The sequence below is a fragment of the Callithrix jacchus genome, chromosome 15, assembly GCF_049354715.1.
Source record: "Callithrix jacchus isolate 240 chromosome 15, calJac240_pri, whole genome shotgun sequence".
Lineage (NCBI taxonomy): Eukaryota > Metazoa > Chordata > Mammalia > Primates > Cebidae > Callithrix > Callithrix jacchus.
This window is the reverse complement of record NC_133516.1, coordinates 97592216-97610124: the sequence shown is the minus strand read 5'-3', so window position 1 is coordinate 97610124 and position 17909 is coordinate 97592216. Positions and strand designations below refer to the sequence as shown.

Here is a 17909-nt window from a genome sequence, read left to right as displayed (position 1 = left end):
TCTTAAAATATTAAATTAAAAATTGGCAGGAAAAATTATATAAATTTAGAGTAAAATACAGAATTTATAAATACAAGAAATATTAATAGTTTCTATAAAAAATATTTTTGTGTTTAGTTTTTTTCTGTATATACTCAAGTTTCTATAGGGAGCTGTGTTTCAGGACGTTTTGAGCAGTAAGAAATTTGTTCATTTATTAATAATTCTAAAAGTTTACAGATAACAGAAAAGTCTGTGCCAGAGCATTTCTAAGGTTTTTTCCTTCAGCGCTTAAATGGCATAGTATGAATGTAAGTTCTTTCCGTCTTTCCACTTGGCCATTTTAGCATGGCACCTTACCTCCTGCAATGGTTGCAAAGTGGCTGTCAAAATTCTAAAATCGTAAAAGCCATGAAAACCTCCAGCAGAGGAGTGCCTTTTCTTCCTGTGTGTTTCTTTTTAAGAGCACAGAAAGTTCTCTCTGAATTCTTCCACCAGATCTTCCCTCATAACTCATTGGATATATGTGGATCATCATGACCACCTTTTGCCTGAATACTGGAAGACAGATGAAAATGTTACACCTATAACTATGCATGTGCAAGTATCTTTTCCTTATGATGACTTTTGTTCCTGTGAGTAAATATGGAACCGGCCCAAATGACCATCAATCAACAAGCGGATAAAGAAACTGTGGTATACATATATATGATGGAATACTATTCGGCCATAAAAAAGGAGTGAATTAATGACATTCACAGCAACCGTGATGGAACTGGAGACTATTATTCTAAGTGAAGTAACTCAGGAATGGAAAAACAAACATCATATGTTCTCACTCATAAGTGGGAGGAGCTAAGCTATGAGGATACAAAGGCATGAGAATGACACAATGGACTTTGGGGACTCTGAGAAAGAAGATGAGGGTTAAAAGACTACATATTGGGTTCAGTGTATACTCCTCGGGTAATGGTTGCACCAAAATCTCACAAGTCACCACTAAAGAAATTACTCATGTAACAAAATGCCACCTGCTCCCCCAAAATCTATGAAAATAAACAAATAAATAAAATGTTACACTTGGATGAGTCACATTGGATAGGAAGACTTCTGAATAAAACTCAGAATTAGTTATGTGCTAAAAGGAAGAAGGCAGACCTGGCTGCTCAGGGGCTAACTGTGTCTGCAGCAGCAGGGAAGTAACAGTCTACTGACTGAATTATTCCTTTCTAAATGTATTTGATTGGCAGGGTAAATCACATAATGATAACTTTCAGTTGATTTATAAAATATTTTTTTTGGCTGGGTGTGGTGGCTTGTGCCTGTAATCCCAGCACTTTGGGAGGATCATGAGGTCAAGAGATCAAGACCATCCTGGCCAACATGGTGAAACCCCATCTCTACTAAAAATACAAAAATTAGCTGGGGGTGGTGGCACATGCCTGTAGTCCCAGCTACTCAGGAGGCTGAGGCAGGAGAATTGCTTGAACCCCTGAGGCAGAGGTTGTAGTGAGCCAAGATAGTATCACTGCACTCCAGCCTGGCAACAGAGCAAAACTCTGTCTCAGTAAAAAAAAAAAAAAAAAATATATATATATATATATATATATATATATATAAATATAATACATATTTACATATATTTACATATTATATAAATTTTATAAATATATTTATTGTCATTGAATATTACTTAGAACAACAACCTTTGGACTGTGTTGGATCATTTTAAATTCTAAAATACTCTGCTATATTTGTTACCTAAAAAATACTGATTTTCTTTATTTTGTTTTTCAAAATTTTTACTATTTTCTTGACGTTTGCATGGTATTTAAATCAACTTTTCTTTAATTGCTTGGTGCTTTATATTCCTCAAAAGCAGAAAGGCTAAATATCACTATTGCAGGTTCTATTTTAATATCGGATTACAAATATACAAATTTGTTGAGAGGAAGATTACACATGAATGAAACTGGTTAAGATAAGGGCTACATATACTCAGCTATATAATAAAATATATTTCTTTTAAAATGTTTTATATTTGCTTTTACCTGCCAAGCTAGTGTATGATCTTGAAACAAAAACACTAGTAAGAAGTTATTTTTTCTTTTCTATTTTTTAAAATCATTTGAGATCATTCTAATACACAGGCAGAGACACATTGTGCAAGGCCTTCTGTATGTATTTACCTTTAACGGTGAGGCACTTGAAACCCATTGCTTTTTTTTTTTCACTATTCTAGGTTAAGAGAGTCTTAATAGACCTACCAATTAAATGCAATACATAATTCTCTTTACTTTTTTGCAACAAGGAAATCAGAGTCTTTTTTTTTTTAATGGGGAAACAATGTTTGAAGAGATGATGGCTAAGGATTTTTTCTTTTTTTTTTAAGAAAGGAAAAAAAAGGAGTGAAGGAGAGGAAGAAAGAGGAAGGAAAAGGAGAGAGAACGGGAATATAGCTTTATTCTAAAAATGGGTATTAATAATGGCCAATCAATATTTTGTGTATTTAAGGTGGAGAATGTATATTTTGTATATTTAAAATGGAAAGCTCTGTAAATATTTATTGCGTTTACTTGTTCCGAATCTGAGTTCAAGTCCTGGATATCTTTATTAATTTTCTGTCTCGTTGAGTCTAAATCTCTTTATGGGTCTTATGTATCTGGGTGTTAGGATGGTTAGCTCTTATTGTTGCATTGATCCTTTTACCACTATATCTTTGTTGCTTTGAAATCTATTTTATCAGATGCAAGAATTGCAACTCCTGCTTTTTATTTATTTATTTTTGCTCTCCATTTGGTTGGTAAATCTTTCTCCATCCTTTTAAGTCTTTGTGTATCTTTGGATGTGAAATGGGTCTGGATGTAGCATATCGTTAGGTTTTGGCTGTGTCTTTTGATTGGGGGATTTAGTCGACTTAAATTTAGGGTTACTGCTATTTGATGTTAACTAGCTATTTTATCCATTCATTGATGTAAATTCTTCTTCATGTTGATGCTTGTTGATGTTGATGCTCTTTACTTTTTGGTATATTTTTAGAAAGGCTAATACTGGTTGTTCCTTTCTGTGTATATTGCTTCTTTCAGAAGCTCTTGTAAAGCCGGCCTGGTGGTAATAAAAATCTCTGAGTACTTGCTTGTTCATAAAAGATTTTATTTTTCCTTCAATTGTGAAGCTTAGTTTGGCAGGATATGAAATTCTGGGCTGAAAGTTCTGTTCTTTAAGGATGTTGAATATCGGCCCCCACTCTCTTCTGGCTTGTAGGGTTTCTGCTGAGAGATCTGCTGTAAGTCTGATGGGCTTCCCTTTTCGGGTAACCTGAACTTTCTCTCTGGCTGCCCTTAGTATTTTCTCCTTCGTTTCAACCCTAGTGAATCTAACAATTATGTGCCTTGGGGTTGCTCTTCTTAAGGAATATCTTTGTGGTGTTCTGTGTATTACCTGGGGTTGAATAGTGACCTGCTTTGCTAGATTCGGAAAGTTTTCCTGAATAATACCCTGAAGGGTATTTTCCAGCTTGGATTCATTCTCTCCGTCACATTCAGGTACACCTATCAAACGTAGATTAGGTCTTTTCACATAGTCCCATATTTCTTGGAGACTTTGCTCATTCCTTTTTATCCTTTTTTCTCTATTCTTTTCTTCTCGTTTTATTTCATTAAGTAGGTCTTTGACCTCTGATATCCTTTCTTCTGCTTGATCAATTCGGCTATTCAAACTTATGCATATTTCGCTAAGTTTTTGTGTTGCGTTTTTCAACTCCATTAGTTCATTTATATTCTCTATATTGTCTATTCTTGTTAGCATTTCGTCAAACCTTTTTTCAAAGTTCTTAGTTTCTTTACATTGGGTTAGAACAAGTTCTTTTAACTCCCAGAAGTTTCTTATCATCCACCTTCTGATGCCTACTTCTGTTAATGGCACACAGTCCTTTTCCATCAGGGCTTGTTCCGTTGCTGACGAGGAACTGTAATCCCCTGTAGACGGAGAGGGGTTCTGATTTTGGGGACTCTCAGCCTTTTTAGGCTGGTTTCTTCCCTTTGTTATAAATTTATCCATCTGTCGTCTTTACAATTACCACCTTTCTAGTTGGGTTTCTGAGTGGACGCCCAGTTTATTGATTCCCAGCACTGGAATCCGAGCAACCCACTGCGCCCCCTAAAACAGCAGCGAGAAGATTGATGGTGCTCTTCTGCCCGGGAATCTCCTCCAGTTCACTCTGCATGAAGAGCAGAGTTAAAAAAGGGAAGAAGAGGGAGCCAGGAGAGAGCATTGTGCTGGAGAGAGGACTTACTGACTCACGGTAAATATCAGGTCCCACAATAGACATTTATGATGACGATGATTTTAGATAGGATGGTAGGGGGAATATCGGGTAAGTAGAAAGTACTATCCAAAACTACTATCAAAACGATAAAGGATAACGTGTTGGTGAGGATGTGGGGGGAAAAGTTGACTCTTGTACACTGTTGCTGAGAATGCAAATTAGCAAAGCTATTTTGGAAAACCATTTTTGTTCCTCAAAAACATGCCATGCAGGTTGCTATCTATTTAATCTACTTCAGAGACTGGCTCTATTTGAATCCTCTAAATGAAATGATGTTGGCATCATACTCACACAGCCCTACACCTTCATTAGCTTTACTAAAGCAAAGTATTTGTGTTTCATTGCATGAAAGTGATTTCACAAATAAATTCTGGCAATCTGTATACCTTAAAAACATAAACCTACAGAACTAGATTAGACACAAAATTATGTAATATGGTAGAGGACTGAGGATTTACTGAGTACCTGTTATGTTTCAGACACTATATTCAGCACTTTCTAATTTATAGTCCCCATTAAAAAATTTATGGAAATTATCTGAGAAGAAAACAGATTTTAGCAACTCAAATCATCCATATAAGCAATTTAGCAGAAGGCCTACTCCAAAATTAATCAAATAAATTCTATTATTTATATGTATTTGCCCAGACTCACACTGCTTTTTGAAGATTGTGGTATCCAGTGGGGGCGGGGGAAGGACCAGATGCTATAGTTTTCCTATGAAGAGGTGTACCAATAAAGTCTTATTAGATTGTAAAACTCTTTATTCCAATATTCTCTGATGCAATTGCATCTTGAAATATGCACCTCAGTTAGCAATTACTTCCTCTCCTTTTAGTAGTCTACTCATCGAGTAGACTCGCAATGACTACGTAGTGAGGTCAGAGTGAAATATCTGTCCGATAGCTCTTCAGTGTCAGCGTGACAAGGCCTGCAAACACTGCCAGTTGGAATTAAAATGTGCTGAGATCAGTGGTTTCTCTGGTAGTCATAGGATTCAATGTTCTTTAAGGGGATTTACTTGTTCTTCCTGTACTTTTAGTTACGAGACTCCTTGTAAATTCCTAGTGAATATATAACACTTAAAAATAGCATTGAACCCACTCAATTATTTCTACTCTTTAAGCGAAACCTTAGAAAATGGTTGTCATTTTATGTGACGTAGTTTGGGCTCTTTATTTGTTGTGTTGAAGTGACCTTGATGGAAATACCCAAGGAGTCTGCTTCATTAACTTTCTGGGGCTAATAATACAACATTCGTTCTTCAGGGCAAAATAATAATGGTGATGATAAACCCATCCTGGCTTCTGTTTGTCAGGTCTCCAGGACACTGAATTGCACTGTCATCTATGAGGACTATTGCATGTGAAAGCCTACAGTATGAGGGTTTAAAAGGGGAGAAGAGTAGGATCCATGCTATCAAAGAGATTGCAAATTATTAGAAAGCAATTCAATTCAATTAGTATGCAAATGCCACAGACACAGTCATCACCAATGTTACAATTCGGTCTTTGGAAATTTTGGACTTTTGAGGATTGTGGTATCCAGTGCATTATATTGAGGGGCAGGACCAGATGCCATAGTTTCCCTAGGAAGAGGTGCACCTATACACTTGGAAAATGCAGTCATGAATGAAAGGGAAACAAAGAATCTAGATGAATCCGAAATGCAACTTTTCTAAAAGATTTATCAGTTTCGTGTTCCTAGGTTTGACAGTCCCCCTTTCTATGCTGTATTTGCCTTTAGTTACCACTCCTTTGCTGAAATCTAATAGACCTGCACAATTTTTTTTTTTTTTGAGACGGAGTTTCACTCTTGTTACCCAGGCTGGAGTGCAATGGCGCGATCTCGGCTCACGGCAACCTCCGCCTCCTGGGTTCAGGCAATTCTCCTGCCTCAGCCTCTGGAGTAGCTGGGATTACAGGCACGCGCCACTATGCCCAGCTAATTTTTTGTGTTTTATTTATTTATTTATTTATTTTTTTAGTAGAGACATGGGGTTTCACCATGTTGACCAGGATGGTCTCGATCTCTTGACCTCGTGATCCACCCGCCTCGGCCTCCCAAAGTGCTGGGATTACAGGCTTGCACAATCTTAAGGGGAGTGATGTTGAGAACAAAGGGATGAGGCAATAGAGGCAAATGTGACTTGGCTCACATTCATTCATGCGTTTGCAGAGCGAGCAGCAATCTGTCTCTGGGATCATCAAGAAGTAGTAGTTCTGGATATTTCAGAGCTGAAAGACAGTCACTTTCAGAACTAAAGTGAAGGCACACCTAGTAGCTGGAGACAAAGGGGCAGCGTATTTGACTCAGGTTTACGGGGCACCCTAGCCACAGAGAAGGATCCAGCACCATGACCCTCTCTTTTTCCAACATACATTTGAATGGCATTTCTCAAAATATGATCGCCAGAATTCTCATGTCATGATCAGCTGAGGATTTTTATTTTTAATGGAGAGTAGTGAAGTGTAGCTTTGTCAAAGTCCTGATCTCTAGATTTGTCCAATCAGAATCTCTGGTGATGGGTATAGGAATATAAACTCAAAATGAATCCTCAGATTGATTTTTACACACACTAAACCTTGAGAAATGCCAAGTTAGAGGATAGCAGCCCTTGAAATGGACAGAAGGGATGTCCTTGGCAGTGCTGCTCTCATGTGTGCTGGTAGGCTGACGCACTGGCCTGTGCGGGTCAGGTTTTCACATGATCAACACAGTGATGTTTGCTTCCAGCTGCAATTTCTTTTCTTAACGGTCCTCATGTCTCTTTGCTCCCCAGATTTAAATGTAGCCAAAGCAGGATGTCTTTAATTTTAGTACTCCAGTTCAATCTGTATAGATTTCTGTTTTCCAGAAGCATATACATGATTTTTATTTTAATGGATTATCGCTCTGGTTGCCCAGGCTGGAGTACAATGTACAACCTTGGCTCCCTGCAACCTCCATCTCCTAGATTCAAGTGATTCTCCTGCCTCCACCTCCCAAGTAGCTGAGATTACAGGCATGTGCCACCACGCCTGGCTAATTTTTTTTTATTTAGTAGAGATGGGGATTCACCACGTTGGTCAGGCTGGTCTCAAACTCCCGACCTCATACGATCCACCTAGCTTGGTCACTCAAAGTGCTGGAATTACAGGTGTGAGCCACCACGCCTGGCCATATATAATTTTTAAAACATAAATGTTTCGTGGTATGTCTTAGTCACATCTCTTGCTTATACTTACGATAATTCCATTACATGTTTTTTTTGTGCATATTCAGAAATATCAGTGCATGTGTGTCAGCTGTCTTTGAACCTTTTAATAAGCTTAACTGAGTTGTTGGGTAATGAGCATTGCTTCCAGGTCGAGTTAACTGGTTATAATCTGGGGCTTTACTGATCCTGTCCTGACATGTGATGTCAAATGGGACTCAAAGTAGTTATGCTTAAGGAGCTAGAAGTGATGTCTGTGACGGCACCGAGCCAGATGACTGTCCGTCGTAACAACTTTATCTTCCCTTTCAGACTTCTCAGTTTCAAAAAATTTTAGAAATTCAAGGGGATATAACAGTACACATGGCATACACAGAAATACTGTCACGTGATTGATTAGTGTTAGAACCCAAGATATTGAAGTCCTGGTCCAAACCCCTTTTCACTATGGAAGTTATTTTATTTCAGTTTTCTTATCAATTAGGTCATTTGAGAAGAATATAGCATAAGTAGTAGATTTTATTACACAAATTTGATTCAAATGCCTGGGAAAACATGGCGCTAACAATACCAATTGCCGGGCAAAGGAAAATTTAAAAACTTGATCTTCTGCAATACTTGTTAAGACAAAAAAATTGCAATAATTTTTGCAAAGCAGTTAGTAATTGAATGTATGTCTAAAAAATGTAGTCATGTGGGTCTCGCCATTTTTACAATAGATTTGCTAATGCATGTAGCCTCTTCAGAAAGTCTTACTAGTAGTGGATGGAATCTGCATGTGTTAAGTGTGTCTCACAGCAGTTGAGTCTCAAAAAGAGTAACTGGAGGTTATTTCATTATGTGGTCCTGTTTTATACCTTCTCAGTGATGAGAAGTGGGTTCAGACAATAAACCATTGACTCACTTTAACAAACACTGTGTACCTACAATGTGTAAAATATGGTATCAAACATTGTGGTGAATTCAGTGATTCAAAATAAAAAGACACTTTCCTCTTGAAGAAACTAGCCTCTCAATCATTAATAGAACTTTTTGTTCTAATTGCTGGGAATTCAACGAACACATGCATCAACACTTTATTCCTTGAACAAATCTGATGCCCCCTTTCCAGTGTTAGTATCTCATTTACTTCTTGGAACAAAGACTATTCCTCTACTTTAACAAACAAACGTACATTTGGTCTCTTCAGAACTATATTATTAGTTTTTCTTCTCTTCTTCAAAAGTGTTTTTAAGTTTGGCTACTTTATTGTTTAAAGTTTGTGTATTTTACAAGGACCTCCTTTCCTGTGGAGGACAAAAGGCAATTCTTGTCAAGGGTGAGCAGGGAGATAGAAGAATCTTCAGTTATACTTAAGTATAAAGAGAACCTACAAAATTGAACTGAGGTCGTCACTCAGCTTCTGGCAGATTGTCACTCCTCCAGTTAAACTAAAAAAAAAAAAACATGTTTTTTAAAAAATTGCATGACAAGCCTTACTACTTACACCAGAAGAGTTTATAATGCAGATTGAGAAAAATGCATAAACATATATAGTCAGATATGTATGTATGTGTCTATGTGGATACATACATATATTTACAACTCTGGCCAAAGACATAATATTGTAAATATAATAGAAGGATAATATGTTACAGCTATAAGAAAGAAATGTTGTTTACTGGGAGAATATGAATATTTTCTAGCTTTAGTGTAATATTTAGGGCAATAAAAGTAGTTTCAAACTGTCAGTATTCAGTTCTGTTAACAGTATTGATAGGGACTGCATCCAGAAAAGGCTGCGGATTATTTCACATATTAATTCTCTTTTTACCTTGGGTACCCAGTTCCTTCATGTTGCTGTTGCTTTTCACTTGCGAAATCTTTTCTTGTGCATCTGTTTTATGTCAGTCATTAGGGCAGTAGACAAGAAACTGAGATGACAGTGTGATGATAAGGGCTTGGACAGTAGAACCCACAGGGCCACGTGGGAACGGGAAAGGAATCTAAAGAGAACGGGCTGCTTCACACTAAATGGCAACAAGAGGGTTTAACTTTCTTGTGCCATGGACTTCTTTGGCAATTTGGCGAAGCTTGCAGGCCTTTTCTTAGGATAATATCTTTGGATGCATATAATAAAATACATGGCGTTTCAAGGGAATCAAGAATAATAAAATACAGTTGCCAAAACATTTTTAAAAACAAATTTTACTGCTTTATTAAAGCATTACAAATAAGATCTAGCAACAGACATAACAACTAGTGTAGTTCTGAGGGGGTAATATGCGTAAGTATTGATAGCATTTTGAGATCTATGCAACAACCGTAAGATGATGTAGAAATACCTGTGGTTTCTTTTTATGGTGCCAAAGTTGCTGGTACTGCGGATGCAACAGGGTTGGTGTTGACATTTGTAATTGGAAGAATATTAAATTTCAGTTAGATTTAGATAAAAATAGAGAAATAACTGTGCTCACCCAAGTTCACAGACTCCCTGAATTCTCTCTACGAAGTGCTGCTTTAGGGAACTATGAACTCCATGCTTAAAACCCCGAATTAAGCTACGTGTTATCTAAAAAAGTCAAGCTCCTTGAATAGAGAATAGAATGGTAGTCGCCAGAGAATGTGGGACTGGTAAGATGGGGAAAGGGGAGATGTTGTTCAAAGGGTAAACATTTATAGCTGGACAGCAGGAGCCAATTCGAGAGCTCTATTGCACAGCGTGATGCCTACAGTCAGCAATACTGCGTCATTTCAAATCTGCTAAAAGAGTAGATTTTAAACGGTCTCACCACAAATATGTGAGTTAATTAGCTTAATCACTAAACAATGTGTATGTTAATTAGCTTAATCACTAAACAATGTAAACATATTTCAAAACATCATATTGTACCCCACAAATATAATTATTATCTGTCAAAGTTTTTCTTAAAGCTCAATGTAAGGACAATTTAGGTGGGTAAGAAAGCAAATACCTTCTGCACAGAGGCCTCAGATCTCTAACAGTGACTGAATTTCTGAAAATTCTAAAAGACCTTTACTTCTTTCTTCTACAATTTTTTTTTAAAATTTTTATTGCATTTTAGGTTTTGGGGTACATGTGCAGAGCATGCAATACAGTTGCATAGGTACACACATGGCAGTGTGTTCTACTTCCTTTCTCCCCTTCACCCACATTTGGCATTTTTCCCCAGGCTGTTCCTCCCCAGCTCCCCCTCCCGCTGGCCCTCCCCTTTTCCCCCCAATAGACCCCAGTGTTTAGTACTCCCCTCTCTGTGTCCATGTGTTCTCATTTTTCATCACCCGCCTATGAGTGAGAATATGCGGTATTTCATTTTCTGTTCTTGTGTCAGTTTGCTGAGGATGATGTTCTCCAGATTCATCCATGTCCCTACAAATGACACAAACTCATCATTTCTGATTGCTGCATAATATTCCATGGTGTATATGTGCCACATTTTCCCAATCCAGTCTATCATCAATGGGCATTTGGGTTGATTCCAGGTCTTTGCTATTGTAAACAGTGCTGCAATGAACATTCGTGTGCATGTGTCCTTATAGTAGAACGTTTTATAGTCCTTTGGATATATACCCAGTAATGGGATTGCTGGGTCAAATGGAATTTCTATTTCTAAGGCCTTGAGGAATCACCACACTGTCTTCCACAATGGTTGAACTTATTTACACTCCCACCAACAGTGTAAAAGTGTTTCTTTTTCTCCACATCCTCTCCAGCATCTGTTGTCTCCAGATTTTTTAATGATCGCCATTCTAACTGGCGTGAGAGGGTATCTCAATGTGGTTTTGATTTGCATCTCTCTGATGACCAGTGACGATGAGCATTTTTTCATATGATTGTTGGCCTCATAGATGTCTTCTTTTGTAAAGTGTCTGTTCATATCCTTTGCCCAATTTTGAATGGGCTTATTTGTTTTTTTCCTGTAAATCTGTTTGAGTTCTTTGTAAATTCTGGATATCAGCCCTTTGTCAGATGGGTTAACTGCAAAAATTTTTTCCCATTCTGTTGGTTGCCGATTCACTCTAGTGACTGTTTCTTTTTCCGTGCAGAAGCTGTGGAGTTTGATTAGGTCCCATTTGTCTATTTTGGCTTTTGTTGCCAATGCTTTTGGTGTTTTGTTCATGAAGTCCTTGCCTACTCCTTGCCTAGATTTCCTTCTGGGGTTTTTATGGTGCCATCTTCTACAATTTTTATATTTGACGGTCTTTCTTCCCTTCACTTAGAGGTTTGCTGCATATTAGAAGCAAAACTCTTTGTTAAATATTTCATGTGTTATTAGAATTGATAAAAATATTCATATTCTAAATGTTTATCCTTGTTATTCTTTTTGAAATACTGTTTGTATTTCAGAGTGTTGCCTGTAGCATGTCTGAGGGTCAGGATTTCTGGTCAGATAACTTAAAAAAATTATGCGCCTTCCTGTGTCATTAGTAATACGTTCAATTTTGGTTATGTAATTCCATATTCTTAATTTTTCGATAGAAAAATAATCTATGCTTCTTTCAAAACGTTCATACATAATAAGAATTAAGGCACAATATAAAATTTATTATATTATCAAAGAAGAATTCTTTACATACTCCCACTCCATTGGATGCTACCCTTTGTTAGCCTATTTATGTATGTTATTTCAGAGTATGCACACACGTGCACACACACACGCACACACACACGTAGTTTGTTTTGTATAAGATATATGATCACGGTATATAGTTTGCTGATTTAACCGACCAGTTGTCTTGTTCATCACAGCCTAAATTAGATGTGTCTTAATATTTACATAGTTTATTTTTATTTTTCAGAGTAAAGCATCCTGAAATTTTTGGTTGAATTTTGAGTTGGAGAGATTGTTACGTAACCATTGGTTGCCATCCTTAAAACATTTCATCAAGACAAAACTGGGCCTGACACAAGGGAAAGGGTTTCTGAGGATGATGTAGCTTTAGAGCGTTTGGTGTGTGTTGGAGGGGAAGTGAGAGAGAAAATAGTTTAGAAGATAAGTGGTTAAATTTCAGGAAGGTAAAATTAACGTGAAGGGGAATCCAGCTGCTGCTTCTCTGCTTCAGCCACTGTCCTGACACTTTGCAAAGCATCCGAGGAGAAAGGAGAGCAGGCTGTCAGTGGCTTGGCAGGTCAGATTTTTATGTCTCATCAGCCACAGCATATTAGCATCTTAGAGTCTTTGTGATTTCCATTTTTTTCCTGATTCATGTTGCACTTGTTCTGCACCAGCGAAAAAAGTACTAAAAAACAAATACAGGCATGCACACACATTCACCCTCCTCTACTTATATTTAGCTATTTAGCTATACCTCTGTTACCAAAGACCTTCAGTGAGCTGTGAAGGTTAGTAAACAGCCCTGACTAATTCATTACCACTCAACCTTTATTTCAAGTGAAGCTAAAAAGGTTATTTGAGGAAGAAAAGTTATTTTCAAGAACAGGTAGATAAACAAGTGAATAAGGAGAATAAGAAATGTTTAAGGGTAATATTAGGCTCGCATTACTTGGGAATTTAAACAGCAAATCACATAATAGGTGATACTGAACCCAACTGATCATGAGAAGTGTTGAAAACATGGCTGTGAGTCAGGAAGCCACAAACACAGGGGCTCCGTTTTTGTAGCTCTCACTGACAGCTCTAGGCTTGGCAGCCTTGGGAGACTCATTTGTTGTTCCTGTCACTACGTGATTATAAGAAACACACGTTCACAGGCAGAGAAAGAATAACTATCGATGTGGGTAGGTATAGTGTCCGTTGTGGCTTTTTTCTAAAATTGCTGTTGCATTGGTTTGGATTTACCCAAAATCACGTGTTGTGAAAAAAAGGCTACAATCCTACTTCAATCAGTTATCTATCGAGCAGTTTAATATATACATTTATACTAAGGGGAAAAGAATGAATTAAAATATAAAGTGGAAATTATGAAACAAGTAAGGAAGAAAAGTAGGTGAAATTCTAGATCCACTTTAGCACGAACGTCTTGTCCACGGTAATAATTAAACTTCGTACACTGATAGGTTTGGGAGGATTTGTAAGAGATTGCTTAGTGCCATCTGTTTTAGTATTGCGTTCCTTGATGTATACATGTGTTTGCTATCTTTACTGAATGAGCTGCCTGATGGTTTTCATTCCACTGTGAGCTTCTTCAGGGAGGAGACAAAGTTCTTTAGCTATTCCATCAACATGACCTACACCATGAGGTTGGTACATTTGCTTTAAAAAAATAAAGAAAGAAATGTAAAGAAAAAACAAGTTCCTAAAGTATAATGAATTTCCTCTGTAATTTCTATAGTCAAAGAGGCCAACATGATCATGTTTGAGAAAGAATTATTAGCTACAGTTAGGATGTGTCAGGAAACCAAGGGCTTGAAAAGATGAGTGTGTTACCTTCTTAGCAGCAGGAATTAGGTCCTCCAAGAAAATCTCTGATCACTGTAGAACTGTCCTTCAGAATTTCCTCCATTTTGGAGGGGTAATATTTGCTAAAAGCAACAAGGATCTTGATAAATATAATCAATATGTTTTTAAATTAGAGATTCTCTGCTGTTTATATTTTATAATTAGAAAGCAATGACTCTAATGCTATTCGATTCTGTCTTCTGATACAATATCTTGTGGCAATTAATGTACGTTCACTCTCTCTGCTTCTTTCTTTTGTAAAGGCAAAGGTAATAGTAACCATGGGATCAAAAAATATAAGTAATTAAACAAGATAGAATAAAAATAATGAAACAGGCTAGAGTGCTAGGCTTGATGTTTTTCTAGCTGAATGTCCTTAGGCAATTTATATCATTTATATTAATCGTACCAGCTTCATTTGTAAAATGAGGATCTTATAAAATTATATTCTCATTGCTCATAAGATTGTTGTGAGATTCAAAAGCACAGATTTTTAAGTACTCAATAAACTGGAATCATGAAATATTAGTTTAAAATGGTTTCTTGAATTACATGTTCCTTTTGTAAGACAGAGACTTTTTACAATGAATAAATATTATAAATGATGTCTAATTCCAGTAATATGTGAAAACCGTGGTGGGAAGGTTAAGAAGTTGTATGATCTCTTTCAGAACCGAGGTTTATTCACTTTAAGCACCTAAGTTACCCCTGAGAATGATTCATGTAGGGGAATCATGCAAACTAACTGATATTGGTGTCTGTCCATAAAACATAGCATGCTAGAAAAGCCTCCCGTTATCTTACTATGTGATTCAGAGTAGGAAAATTCTTAACTCAGGCATGTTTTGAATTACATAGACAGAATATTAAAATTTAGTTTCTGAGGGCTTTAAAAATATATACATTTGTTTATAAAGTGCTTTTGAAATACAGACTATCATACGTATTCAAAAGTCCAAGAGTGTGGGACAGTAAAAAGTAAATGTATTGAAGATGCTTCTGAGTGAGAGACATGTTAAAATGATGACAGGGGACTTTAAGCTGTACTGGAAAGAAAATGAAAATAATAAATAATAATAATGGCAAACACTACTATTGCTGACTCTTTAAAGCCTCATGCTCAGGGGTGATAGTCCTTTTCCAAATATATTGCAAGGTTTCTCTCATATTTTGTTCATCTGCATTTTGTGTCGTTTTTTTCTGTAGAGATGTTTTGTATTTGCCTATATGGATGTTTTTCCTTCATGGCTCCTGGCCTTCATGTCATGCCTAGAATGGCTTTCCCCAGCCCAACACTGTTTAAAAAATTCACTAGTATTTTTATGCCTTACTTTGTAATTAAGTACATTTCTCGTGCATCTGGAAATCGTATTGCTATAAGAAAAGAAAAATTATATCCTGTATACATATTCCCATACAATAGTTACTTGACCCAATATCATTTACTGTTATAAATAATGCATCTTCTCTGCCACCAATTTAAATGGTTGCTTTTATCATAAAGTACATTCCCATATATATTTATATATTTCTTTCTAGACTCTCTGAAATTTCCACTGATCTTCTAAGTCTTATTTCAGAACCGAATTGTTTGAATCATGACAAATATATGATATCCCTCATGACATGCAGTCTCTACTTGACTTCCATAACATCAAAGTCTCCTGATATCTTCTCTGTTCTGGTTTCTGCTTTGCTGTTCCTGGTGTAAGTTCACTTACTCTGCCTGCCCTTGAAATCTGGGTGCTCCTCCAAATTCAGTCAATCGTTTTTTCAGTCTTCATATCCTTAATGGACATTTTTGTCTAGTCTCAAAGCTTCAACACTGTCAAACATCACTGAGAAGTCCAAAATGCAAATCTCTGGCTCAACATTCTTTACTGTGGGTTAGCTACATTCCCTGAATGTCTACCCAGGTAGATGCCTTGAAGTCACTTCAAATTCAAAACGTCAAATATTCATCATCTCTGTTGTTTTACTCACCCCAAACTTTCTCTTCTTCCTGTGTCTTCTGTGCCTTCTCATGACCGGTACCACTCATCAGCAAGTAGGCCAGGCCAGAAATCTGGGATTAACCCCCATCATTCTCTTGCTCTCCCTGTGTTTTTACTTAGCTAATAAGTTTGCTATTCCAATGTCAACTACTTTCTCTTTCCTCCTATTAATGCTCCACTTAAGGATTCTATCATCTTTCCCTCGGGTTATGTCATCTGCCTTCCTCTTTTTCAGTAACTCCCCAGGTTACCCAACAGATATTCCTAAAATGCAAATCTGATCATTTCATTTCGTCTACATGAACTGTTTTCTGTCTCTCGGTATGAAGACAATCCAACTTTAGTCTGGGCGCAGTGGCTCATGCCTGTAATCCCAGCAATTTGGGAGGCCAAAGTGGGCAGATCATGAGGTCAAGAGATGGAGACCATCCTGGCCAACACAGTGAAACCCCATCTCTACTAAAAATACAAAAATTAGCTGGATGTAGTGGCATGCGCCTGTAGTCCCAGCTACTCGGGAGGGAGGCTGAGGCAGGAGAATTGCTTGAACCCAGGAGCAGAGTTTGCAGTGAGCCCAGATGGCGCCACTGCACTCCAGCATGGAGCCTGGCAAGAGAGCAAGACTCTGTCTCAAAAACAAATAAACAAACGAATTAAAGAGAATCCAACTTTAAAATAGCATTTAGAAGACCCTGCGTGGCCTGGCCCTTGCACACCTCATCTCTTGTCATTGCTCCCCCTTCTACACATATGCTGGAAATGCCGAGCTTCTTTGTGTTAGTCAAATATGTCCTGTGCTCTGCTGCCCACAAGTCTATTTAAGCTGCTCCCTCTGCTTGAAAACTTTTGCTTCTCTCTCCCTGGCCAACTGCTGCTCATCCATCTGACATCAGCTGAGGCTTGATTTCCTCCCTAAAATATTTCCCAAATTTCCCCGTGGGGACTTGGTACCAGTGGATGTTCTCCCATAGCAACCTGTGTTGCTCCATTTTAACACACAGTTTTGGAAATGCTAGGCTGTGTCTTTTATATAAGGAGTCAAATTGCAAAACATATAAAAACAGTACATGCTGCCTGATATATTCAGCACTGTATTCCCATACCCAGGAGAGTGCCTGGGCATTCAGAGTGCTCTCTGAATATTTACAGGAGAAAGGAACAGAAGAGCGAGAGAGGAATGTAATATGTTATTTACACAATGTCTTTTCTTTCTCTCACATACAGAATACACAAATGGGCAGTCATATACACATTCATAAAAATATATACAAATTTTATACACAAAATATTGAAAGCAAATACTGTAAAATGTTAGTGACTTTTGTGGATATTGAGATTGTAGGCAGTTTTAATTTCTTGTTATTTTAGCATTTCTATGTTATGTAAGACAAAAAAATCAGAAAATTTATAAAAAGAAAAGTTTATTCAAATTAGACTCAATACTCTTAATTGCAGTGCTTAAAATACACTTTAGAATATAAATATTTTAGTTTGGTGTTATATTTTTTTTCTAGGGTTTCTCTAATGTGGTAACACAAACTGGTGGCCTAATACAATGGACATTTTTTCTTTTACACTTTCTAGAGCCTCCTGCAAAAGCAAGGCGTCAGCCGGCCCATGCTTCCTCTGCAGCTCTGCATGGAATCCTGACCTTGCCTCTTACTGGCTTGTGAAGGTGGCCATTGACCTTTGGCATTCCTTTGCTTCTGCAGCTGCAGCACTTCCTCTCTTCCCCAGTTGTCATGTGGCATTCTTCCTGTAAGTCTTTTCCCTTTTTTTTGGGGGGGGGGGACCTTTTAATATACTTTAGGTTCTGGGGTACATGTGCAGAACCTGCAGGTTTGTTACATAAGTATACATGTGCCATGGTGGTTTGCTGAATCCATCACCCCGTCATCTATGTTAGGTATTTCCCCTAATGCTATCCCTGCCCTATCCCTTCACCCCCTGCTATCCCGCCCCAAGTCCACCACACCTGTACAGGCCCCAGTGTGTGATGTTCCCCTCCCTAT

General features: G+C 37.5%; 1 long non-coding RNA gene across 1 annotated transcript in view; it reads left to right on the top strand.

Moving 5' to 3' along the window:
- Positions 1-17653, top strand: part of LOC144579645 (uncharacterized) — a 124320-nt gene extending 106667 nt beyond the window's left edge. Inside the window, exon 3 of the long non-coding RNA XR_013527780.1 lies at positions 17482-17653. This is a non-coding gene — a long non-coding RNA (uncharacterized LOC144579645). The remainder of the gene's footprint in view (positions 1-17481) is intronic.
- The last annotated feature ends 256 nt before the right edge of the window (positions 17654-17909 follow it).